General features: G+C 56.3%; 1 protein-coding gene and 1 long non-coding RNA gene across 2 annotated transcripts in view; both read left to right on the forward strand.

Annotated features, from left to right (window-relative positions):
- Positions 1-4,187, forward strand: part of LOC135410439 (histone-lysine N-methyltransferase 2D-like) — a 28,767-nt gene extending 24,580 nt beyond the window's left edge. The window contains exon 3 of the mRNA XM_064647154.1: positions 4,157-4,187. The gene's annotated coding sequence lies outside the window, so the exon portion shown is untranslated. The remainder of the gene's footprint in view (positions 1-4,156) is intronic.
- Positions 4,188-8,786: 4,599 nt separating this feature from the next.
- LOC135407225 (uncharacterized) lies at positions 8,787-9,694 on the forward strand. Its single transcript, XR_010426771.1, has 3 exons — positions 8,787-8,980; positions 9,173-9,256; positions 9,608-9,694. It is a non-coding gene; the product is annotated as an uncharacterized LOC135407225 (long non-coding RNA).
- Positions 9,695-10,234: the final 540 nt, after the last annotated feature.

The raw sequence follows: 10,234 nt of genomic DNA on the forward strand, positions 1-10,234 counted from the left end.
CTGCCCCGCTCAGCTGCCTGTGCCCTGCCCCGTGCTGAGGGTGCGCTGGTGCCACTGCGTGTCCCTGCCCACGGCCCTGAGGAGCCGCGGGGGCCGAGGCAGAGCCCTGAGGGACACCCCTCGTGCCCGGTCCAGCCCGGGCCATGGAGACACTGCCCACGAGTGCCTGGCACGGCCACGGGGCCGATTCCTGCTGTGCCGCCCAGCCAGCCTGCAAAGCTGTGCCCTGTGGAGAGCGGGGGTCGTGTGGGACCGAGGGCAAAGCCCCCCAGGGCTCCGGGCACAGCGGGGGCTGCAAGGCCACAAGTGCCGGGGCTGCCCCGGGCCGGGTCCGGGCGGTGCCGCTGTCCGGGGGTGGCCCTTTGTGACACGGGCACCTTCAGGGCCCTTTGTGACACGGACACAGGGGTGCCCGGAGACCCTTGTGACATCACAGAGCCCTGCCCTGCCCACGGGTGCTTGAGGGGCACAGAGCCCGGGGGTGCCCACTCCCAGGAGAGCCTCTCTCGCAGGAGGAAGCAGCTCCCGGGATCTCTCTGCCACAGCGGACGAGAGAAGTTTTAGAAGAAGAAGAAGACGGAGATGGACAAGCGCAGCTCCCAGCCCAGCCAGGGGCAAACTCCGAGCCTGCCCAGGGTGAGGGACAGGGAGCCAACGCTGCCATCTCAGCCAAGGCAGCGACTGCTGCCACTGCGGCCGCGTATGTCACCACCGGCACGACAGCCAGGGCAGCCAAGGCAGCCAACAATGTCACTGCTGCCACTGCTGCCACCACTGGAACGACAGCCAAGGCAGCCAACACCGCCATCGCTGCCACCACTGCCAAGACAGTCATCGCTGCCACTGCTGCCACCACTGCCAGGGCAGCCAAGGCAGCCACCACTGACACCGCTGCCACCACTGGCAGCACTGCCACGGCAGCCAACGCTGCCACCACTGACACCGCTGCCACGGCAGCAACAGGAGAAAAGGAAGACGGAGATTTCTGAAGAGGAAAGGAAGATGGAGAGGGACGAGAACAGGAAGATGGAGAGGGACAAAAGCAGGAAGACGGAGATGGATAAGCCATGGCTGCCACCACTGCCATGGCAGACAAGGAAGAAACAAACTGCCACCACTGACAGCACTGCCACTGGTTCCACCGCAGCCACAGCCACCACTGCCACCACTGCCCAAACTGCCACAGCTGCCAGCACTGGCACAGGTGCCTCAGCTGCCACGGCTGCCACCACTGCCCCAGCAGCCACCGCTACCACCAGTGCCACGGCAGCCCCCAGTACCAGCGCTGCCCTGCCCAGAGAGCCCCAGGGACACCGTGAGCCGGGGCACAGAGCTGGGCAGCGCAGGGCACACGGGGCCACGGGCCCGCAGCCCCTCTCCCCGGCTGCCCCCACGACCCAAGAGCCCCGTGCCCAGGCTGCTCTTGCCCCCAGCACGGGGGCACAGGAGGCCCCAGCCCGGCCCGCGCTCGCTGCCGGCGCCAGCTGGGAGCCTCTTCCTCTGCCTGCAACTCCCTCGACCGCTCCTGCCAGCCAGCACAGCCAACCCGGCACGGCACCGCTGCAGCACCAGCCTGGCACAGAGCTCAGCCTCGTCTCTGACACACAGCTGTTGCAGGAGCTGCACAGGAGGGGCCTGCTCCCTGCTGGCACAGACCTCAGCCTCATCTCGGACACGGAGCTGCTGCAGGAGCTGCACAGGAGGCTCCTGCTCCGTGCTGGCACCACAGAGGCCCCACTCCTGGCAGCCGGCCTGCCGCTCCTGGGGGGCATTACAAGCCAAGGACAGTCCCCAGCAGGAAGACGACAAAGAGCTGTGCCAAGGGACAGATGGCCTTGGCAAACAAGTGTCCCAAGGGGAAGATGTCCAGTCAGAAGGGGACTCCAATGTCCAAGAGCTCTCCCAACTGGAAGAGGACATTGGAAAAACACTGTCCCCACAGGAAGAGGACATTGGAAAACCACTGTCCCCACGGGAAGAGGACATTTTAAAACCACTGTCCCCACAGGAAGAGGGCAGTGGCAAACCACTGTCACCAGCAGAAGAAAACCCTGTCCCGTGTGGCCCCACTGACTCGTCACAGCTGGAGCACCACGGGATTGGGAATGAGACGGACGTGGAGTCTCAGCTAGAGCACCCACAGGGGCGGCCCAGGAGTGGCGTGTTTGGAGGGATGAAAAGAATAAGGAACTGGTTCCGCAAGCCAAGAGATGAGGCAGCGGAACGGGAACACCAGAGAGGCAGAAGTACGTGGAGAAGTGGCTGGAAGCCCATTTGTCCTGCAATTACAACATCAACGAAGAGAGGAGGCAGAAGGGTGAAGAGCTGGCACGACAGAAAGCCCAGCAAATGGAACGGGAGTACAGGGAGAAGTACGAGGGCAGAGACGACTGGATTGAAGAGTTTTTGCTCCGCAGTCCTTACTGCCCAGTCCCCAGAAAGCCAGAGCAGGAGAGGACAGGCCCCAAGAGCCAGCCCAGGGGGAGGAGTCCAAGAGCCAAGGACTCGCCCAAGAGAAAGCCGACCAAGAGGAACAGCTGTGCCAAGGGCCAGGGGAGAACGACCAGGCCAAGGAGCTTTCTCAAGGGCAAGACAACAGAGTCCAAGGGCTGTCCCAAGGGCACGATGACAAACCCTTGGGCCCGGCCAGCGACGACGACCCCCTGGAGGGGCCCAGCTATCTCTACATCCCGAGCAAGTCCAGCGGCCTCTCTCTTCCAAGCAACCAAAAGCATACACTTCTCCATCCACCAGTGAGGAGCAGACCCCAGCAAGGTCCCGCAGCTCCTCCCAGGGCAGCCAAGTTCTGCAGGACACAGTCCAGCCCCTCATCCATGACATCCTGAGCAAGGCTGTGCTGGAGGTGGACACTTCATCCATCACTGAGTCCTACACTCCAGCAGGGTCCCGGAACCCCTCCCAGGGCAGCCAAGATTTGTGGGACACAGCTCAGAAATTAATCGAGCACATCCTGAGCAAGGCTGCGCTGGAGGTGCAGGGGTGCCCCCAGCAGCCACAGGAACAGCACAAGCTGGGACAAAGCCCGGCTACAGTTGCAGCCCAGGCCGTGTCCCCAGGTGCAGAGGGCAGGGAAGCCCCCAGGGCTGTCCCCGGGAAACGTCCCTCCCTGTTGAGGCGCACGCTCCGCGCTGTGCACAGGCTGTTCCGCTGGCCCCGCAGGCCGGCACAGCCGCACCATTAGGCCCCGCTCCAGCGCCAGGCCCGGCCCAGACAGCGCAGGGCGGGCAGCGCTTTGCCGGGACCAACATCTCCCGCAGACCAGCACAGCACGGAACAGCACAGGGCGCCACAACGAGGCCAAGAAGTGACCACAGACTGGAGGGGGATCGAGAGCCCCAGAGACCCCCAGACCTCAGACCTGTTTCCAGAAAGGTCTGAAGAACAGCCTGTGCATGGGAACTCATTGGCACAGAAGAGAGAAAGCCGCCTTCTGCAGGGAACCCTGTCCCTGCAAAGGTACCCCCAGCAAGCCCAGCAGCCTGGACATCCCTCCAGCTGCATCCACGCTGGACACCGGACTGACCCCTTGCACAGGATGGGCGAGCGTCACCCATTCTCACAGGAAGGTAGGAGACTGTGCTGAATGTCCCCTCCAGGAGCTGTAGGAACAGTCCCTTGACAAGGTCTCAGTGTGCCAGTATCGAAAATCAATTTAATTATGGCCTTTTGTGTGTATAGTGTATGGCCAGTCTTCGCGAGTGAAGATTTGGGAAAGGAGGAAAGGTCTTCACCCTTCGAGCCTGCGCAATGGATTTTTTAGGTGAGACACAGTGTGCTCTGAACTGAGCCCACCCTTTAATCCTGAGGTTCATCTGCCGGGGCCGAGCAAGCTTGGACAGTGGCAGTGAGGTCCTCAGGACGTAGGTTTGTTTAGAGTGACCTTCTCTTAGACGGATGGCTTTACGGGGCTGACGAGCTCCATCTGCCCAGGGGAGTTTCCCTGACCAGGAATCGAATCCGAGCCACGGCAGTGACAGTGCTGCATCCTAACCACTAGACCACCAGGGGTCCCCACGGCCTTTTGTAGTGCTGTACAAAACAGCTCCCTTTAGGGTTCCTTTCTCTGGCCTCCTGCTGTCTGGCTGGGTGTGCTTGGAGAGCACAAACCGATGCCCTTGTTTGTGGTTTCCTTCAGCTTTGCCCCAGGTTCCCGCAGACCGAGGGCATGTTCCTAGGAAGGACCCTCCCCAGCTGGGCAAGCTTTGTGCAGCCGTGCTTTCTGTTGCACTCGGGGCAGCTCTTTCCCATCCTGTCCAGAGCAAGGTGATTTTAAAGCACTTTGGAGCTCCCTCGGGGAGAGCCAGCCCGTGGCTGGGAGAAAGTAAATATTGCACCAGCTGCTTTGGGGGCAGCAAAGGAAACCAGAGCCCTGTCTGGGCTGCATTTCCATTCTCACGCCTCAGCCACTCGCCTCCACCTACAGTGTTTGCCTCTGTGGAGCTGTAAGAACAATCAACCCACAAGAGCTGTGGAACTGGCTGTTGGCTTTGGGGCAGGGTCACCGGGTCGGGATGCAGCTGCTTCATCGTAACATTGGGACTGGAGTCAGCGTGGAACACGGACTCTCTGGCAGCTGAAGCACTTCAAACTATGTTCCCACTTCAACTGTTTGGGTTTTGCTTCAAATATCCCAGCCTTTTCCCCTTCTTTTCCTGCAGACAATGCCATGACCCGGATGGGAGTGCAGAGCAGGTCTGGACTGACAGGACAGTCATCCACGACCACATCAGCCTGACATTCCCTGATGATGGCAACGGGATGAACGTGGAGCAGCTGCACAAAATACTAAGGTGGAGAACCCCTCTCTGTAGGAATTCCAGCTCCTCCTTCTGTTAGTGCTCAGCTCATTCCTTTTTGTCTGATGGAATTCCCTCCTTTGGGTCAGGAACTCAGCATTTCTGAAGGGCAGGGAGAATTCACGGGAGACTCCAGAGCGTACAAATGCTCTGGAAACTTCCACACAACTTTGTCACGGAACTTTGATCTCCTCATTTCCTTGGATCCTTTCTCTCAGCCTTCCCGTTTAACTTGCCAGGCACTGTGCAACCTCTCTGGAGTGCCCAGTAGTGGAGAGAAAGAGAATTCATATGCTTGTGACTGTCTTTACTTTCAGTTGGCAGCCAAGAGAAGAGACAGACGGCTCCAATCCTTTGCAGTATTGATAAGAGTAGGTATTGTGGGAAATGATCCTGTGCCTTTTCTGTTTCTCCTGCCATAGTCGGTAGGGTTTGGACTGATCTCTCTTTTATTTCTCCAGGTAGCAGAGAGGTTTCTTTCCCTTTAGTAAAGAAGATAGTGTACAGACCCCCTTATTAGAGAAGATAGTGTACTGACCCCTTTAGTAGAAGAGATCGTGTACAGAGAAGATAGTAGAGAAGATAGTGTACCCCTTAGTAGAGAAGATTGCTCTGCCTGCAGCTGTACCCGTGGACAAGCTTGGATTCCAACAGTTCCATTCACAGCAAGTGAGTCCACACTTGTGTGTATTTCTCCTGCTGATCTACTCGCCCCCCTGGGATTGTTTCCAGCATTTTCTCGCCTGCACTTGGATGTTGATGCTTTTGCATCTCTTTGAACAGTGTGGCAGTTCCCTGCTTAGAGTGAAGCTGGAATTCATTCCTGGAATATGTTCCCTGTGTACCAACCACATTCCATGCAGGAAGCAGCAACTGCATTTCCCCCTGTAACTTCAGTACTGTTCCACCTTCTGTTTCCATGGGAATGTAACTTCCCCCTTTTCTCTGGTTTTCCCCCAGCTGTCTTGCCCCACACTTGTCATGTGGGCACAGGGATACCACAGTTGCAAGGGCTTCTCCAAAGGTTTTCTGCCAGGAGTGCTCCAGGCTTTCAGAAGGTAACTTTCCAGCCCAGAACAGAAACACGGACCTGATGCTGTCATTTCCTGAGCACTGTAAGGTGTCCTGCACCTCTTGCCTCCCCACAAGAGGGATGGGATCCCATCCCTGCATGGCTGCTCCTTTCTGCCCTTGTGCTGCTTCCTTTGCCTGGCCCAGAAATCCATGGCTTGGCTTCAGAGCTGATCTGGATCCCAGCCCTCTGGGCCAGCCCAGTTCTCTGCACACACTCTGGTGTCCTGCAGCCCTGGGGGGTGCAGGCGTTGGAAGAAGCCGGGCAGGGAGGGACTGACTCGGTTCCTCAGCCCTTTGTTCCTGGGAGGTGAATTCCACCCCCTGATGAGGGGCAGCCTTGACCTGCCCCCACCCGTGGGGCTGGTTGTTCTCCCTCCCCTGTCCCTGCTGGCTGTGCCAGCTCTGGTGCTCACTGAGCTGCACCAGGAGCCCTCAGCAGGAACCACATCCAGCCCCAAATGGCCCTGGCTGAGGCTGGGCTGTTCCTTTGAGCAGCGGGGACACTTGAGCCCGCCCTGCCCTGAGCCCGGCTTTGCAATCTCCCTGGAGCAGAGTTGTCCGTGGGCTCCCAGTGCTCCTGACCCTGCAGTTCAGGGAGGGACAGAAACAGCCAAACGTGGGGCGAGGGGCTGGCTGGGCTGGTGGGTTTGGGCTTTTCTTTGCTTCCCCGACTGGGGCTGAACTGGTGAGGCACCTTCAGGGTGTGCCCTGTCCAGGATCAGCATTTCGGAATCCAACACTCCGGATTTCAGTCTTTGTTCTCCAACGTGCATTTCCAGGAATGTTTGGGCTGACAGGCATGGCTTCACACAATTCCTCATCTCTACAGCTTTGTAAAAGCAAAAAGCTTTTGTAAAGCTTTCTAAGAGAAAAAGCAAAAAACAGGAAGATCCAAGAAAAAGCCTTTTGAGTGGTTTTTGCACTGTGGTGCGAGTAGAAATATCGGAGTGTTCCTCCACTGCTTCTGTCCCTGGACTTTGTAAAGGTGCTTTCTGTGCTAGAACTGTCTTATTGAAGGTGGTCTTTTAAAATCTTGTCCTTTTTGACTCAGCAGAGCAGCCCTGGAGAGCAGCTGAGTGATGACGGGAACGAGCTGCAGAGGAAGAAGAAGGAGGAACGTCCCTTGGCTGTGCCAGGTGAGGAGATGCAGTGAGTGGCAAGGCCAGGGAGAGCAAAGGCCTTGCCAGGCTGTGGCTGTGGTTGGTTTCCCCCAAGTGCTGAGCAGGAGCCTTTGATGGGCAAGCTGTGCTGGTTTCTCCCTGGCAGAAAGCAGCCAGAGCAGCCGTGGGTGCAGTGCGAGGCGCGTGGGAAGGGTGGGAAGGTGGCGGGGGGAACGGAGCAGTTGTGCAGAAGTGGTTCTGCTCCCCGAGCCCTGAGGCGCAGTCCCGGGAATGCCACATTCCAGGGAACATCTGCAGCCTGCTCTTAGCTCTGAGCTGATCCCCTGGTGATGTTCAGCTCTTTCTATTGTGGTTTTTTCTCTCCCCTTTGCTTAACTCAGAAATTGTAACGTGCCTGAGGAAGTGGAGGGTGATGATCTGATAAAGGAGAAGGAGAAGAAGGAGAAGAAAAAAGAAAAGAGGAAGTAAAAGAAGGAGGAGGAGGAGAAGAAGAAGAAGGAAGAGAAGATGGATATGGCACTTAGTGCCATGGCCTAGTAACCGCAGCGGTACTGGATAAGGGTTGGACTTGATGATCTCTCAACCCAGCTGATTCTATGATTCTAAGAAGAAAGAAGAGAAGAAGAATGAAGAAGAAGAAGAAAGAAGAGAAGAAGAAAGAAGAGAAGAAGAAGAAGGAAAAGAAGAAGAAAGAAGAGAAGAATGAAGAGAAGAAGAATGAAGAGAAGAAGAATCATAGAATCACAGAATCACAGAATCAGCTGGGTTGGAAGGGACTTCCGAGATCATCAACTCCAACCCTTGATCCAACCCCGCTGCAGTTCCCAGACCATGGCACTGGTGCCACAACCAGTCTCTTTTTAAAAAACCTCCAGGGACGGAGAATCCCCCACTTCCCTGGGCAGCCCATTCCAATGGCTGAGCACCCTCTCTGCAAAGAAATTCTTTCTAATCTCCAACCTAACCCTCCCCTGGCACAGCTTAAGACCCAGCCCTCTTGTCTTGCTGATTGTTGCCTGGGAAAAGAGACCAACCCCCAGCTGGCTCCCCCCTCCTGTCAGGGAGTTGTAGAGAGTGAGGAGGTCTCCCCTGAGCCTCCTCTTCTCCAGGCTGAACAGCCCCAGCTCCCTCAGCCTCTCCTCATAGGACTTGTGCTATGTTTAACTTGCCAGGCACTGTGCAACCTCTCTGGAGTGCCCATTAGTGGAGAGAAAGAGAATTCATATGCTTGTGACTGTCTTTACTTTCAGTTGGCAACCAAGAGAAGAGACAGACTCGGCTCCAATCCTTTGCAGTATTGATAAGAGAAGGTATTGTGGGAAATGATCCTGTGCCTTTTCTGTTTCTCCTGCCATAGTCGGTAGGGTTTGGACTGATCTCTCTTTTATTTCTCCAGGTAGCAGAGACGTTTCTTTCCCCTTTAGTAGAGAAGATTTTGTACTGACCTCCTTATTAGAGAAGACTGTGTACTGACCCCTTTAGTAGAAGAGATAGTGTACAGAGAAGATAGTAGAGAAGATAGTGTACCCCTTAGCAGAGAAGATTGCTCTGCCTGCAGCTGTACCCGTGGACAAGCTTGGATTCCAACAGTTCCGTTCACAGCAAGTGAGTCCACCCTTGTGTGTATTTCTCCTGCTGATCTACTCGCCCCCCTGGGATTGTTTCCAGCATTTTCTCGCCTGCACTTGGATGTTGATGCTTTTGCATCTCTTTGAACAGGCAGTTCCCTGCTTAGAGTGAAGCTGGAATTCGTTGGCACTGGAGCACATTGTCACAGGAAGAGCCTACTCCCTGCCAGGACGTAGGAGATGTTTTTCCATTGGCCTTGGGTTTGGGAGCTGGAGGGTTTGTGGGTGTTGTTTTAAAATCAGGTCTGTTTTGTGGGCTTTTGCAGTATTTGGTACCCGAAGCCGAGCACGCAGATCATCCTGGGAGGACAAAGAGCCAAAAGACAGCTGGTTTCCAAAGGTCTGACCTCCACCGAGTGTGACACAGACAGTTGCAAAATCCTGATTTCCAGCACTTGCTGGATCCTGAGCCAGTTGGTGTGACTGGGCAGGTGTGGGTCTGGGTCCTGTCTTTGGGAATGTTAATTGGTCAGGCTTGATGACCCTCTGGGTTTGTCTCCTTCCTTTTTCTTCCCTTCCCAACTGCAAACAGGAACGTTTTTCCCATTCCACAGATCCGTACCAGTCAGTGGGACTGACCAGGCTGGTTCCTGTCACTTCCTGCCCCAGCAGTCAGGTTTGTCTCTCTGCTCCTTTTGGGGCTGCTTTGACCACGTGCCCGTAGAGGAGGAGACACTCTCTTCCCATGAGCCCTAACACTTGCTTTTCCTGGGGGTTTAGAAATTGAGGATACTGCCTTGCAAACTGAAGCTGGAGATAATCCTTCAGCACACATGGATTTGGGTTCTTTCCCAATGGGAGAGTGTGATGTGTTGTGTGAGGAATCATCCTGGAATATGTTCCCTGTGTACCAACCACATTCCATGCAGGAAGCAGCAACTGCATTTCCCCCTGTAACTTCAGTTACTGTTCCACCTTCTGTTTTCATGGGAATGTAACTTCCCCCTTTTCTCTGGTTTTCCCCCAGCTGTCTTGCCCCACACTTGTCATGTGGGCACAGGGATACCACACTTGCAAGGGCTTCTCCAAAGGTTTTCTGCCAGGAGTGCTCCAGGCTTTCAGAAGGTAACTTTCCAGCCCAGAACAGAAACACGGACCTGATGCTGTCATTTCCTGAGCACTGTAAGGTGTCCTGCACCTCTTGCCTCCCCACAAGAGGGATGGGATCCCATCCCAGCATGGCTGCTCCTTTCTGCCCTTGTGCTGCTTCCTTTGCCTGGCCCACAAATCCATGGCTTGGCTTCAGAGCTGATCTGGATCCCAGCCCTCTGGGCCAGCCTAGTTCTCTGCACACACTCTGGTGTCCTGCAGCCCTGGGGGGTGCAGGTGTTGGAAGAAGCCGGGCAGGGAAGGACTGACTCGGTTCCTCAGCCCTTTGTTCCTGGGAGGTGAATTCCACCCCCTGACGAGGGGCAGCCTTGACCTACCCCCACCCGTGGGGCTGGTTGTTCTCCCTCCCCTGTCCCTGCTGGCTGTGCCAGCTCTGGTGCTCACTGAGCTGCACCAGGAGCCCTCAGCAGGAACCACATCCAGCCCCAAATGGCCCTGGCAGAAAGCAGCCAGAGCAGCCGTGGGTGCAGTGTGAGGCGCGTGG

Source organism: Pseudopipra pipra, chromosome 2 (assembly GCF_036250125.1).
Source record: "Pseudopipra pipra isolate bDixPip1 chromosome 2, bDixPip1.hap1, whole genome shotgun sequence".
Classification (NCBI taxonomy): Eukaryota; Metazoa; Chordata; class Aves; order Passeriformes; family Pipridae; genus Pseudopipra; species Pseudopipra pipra.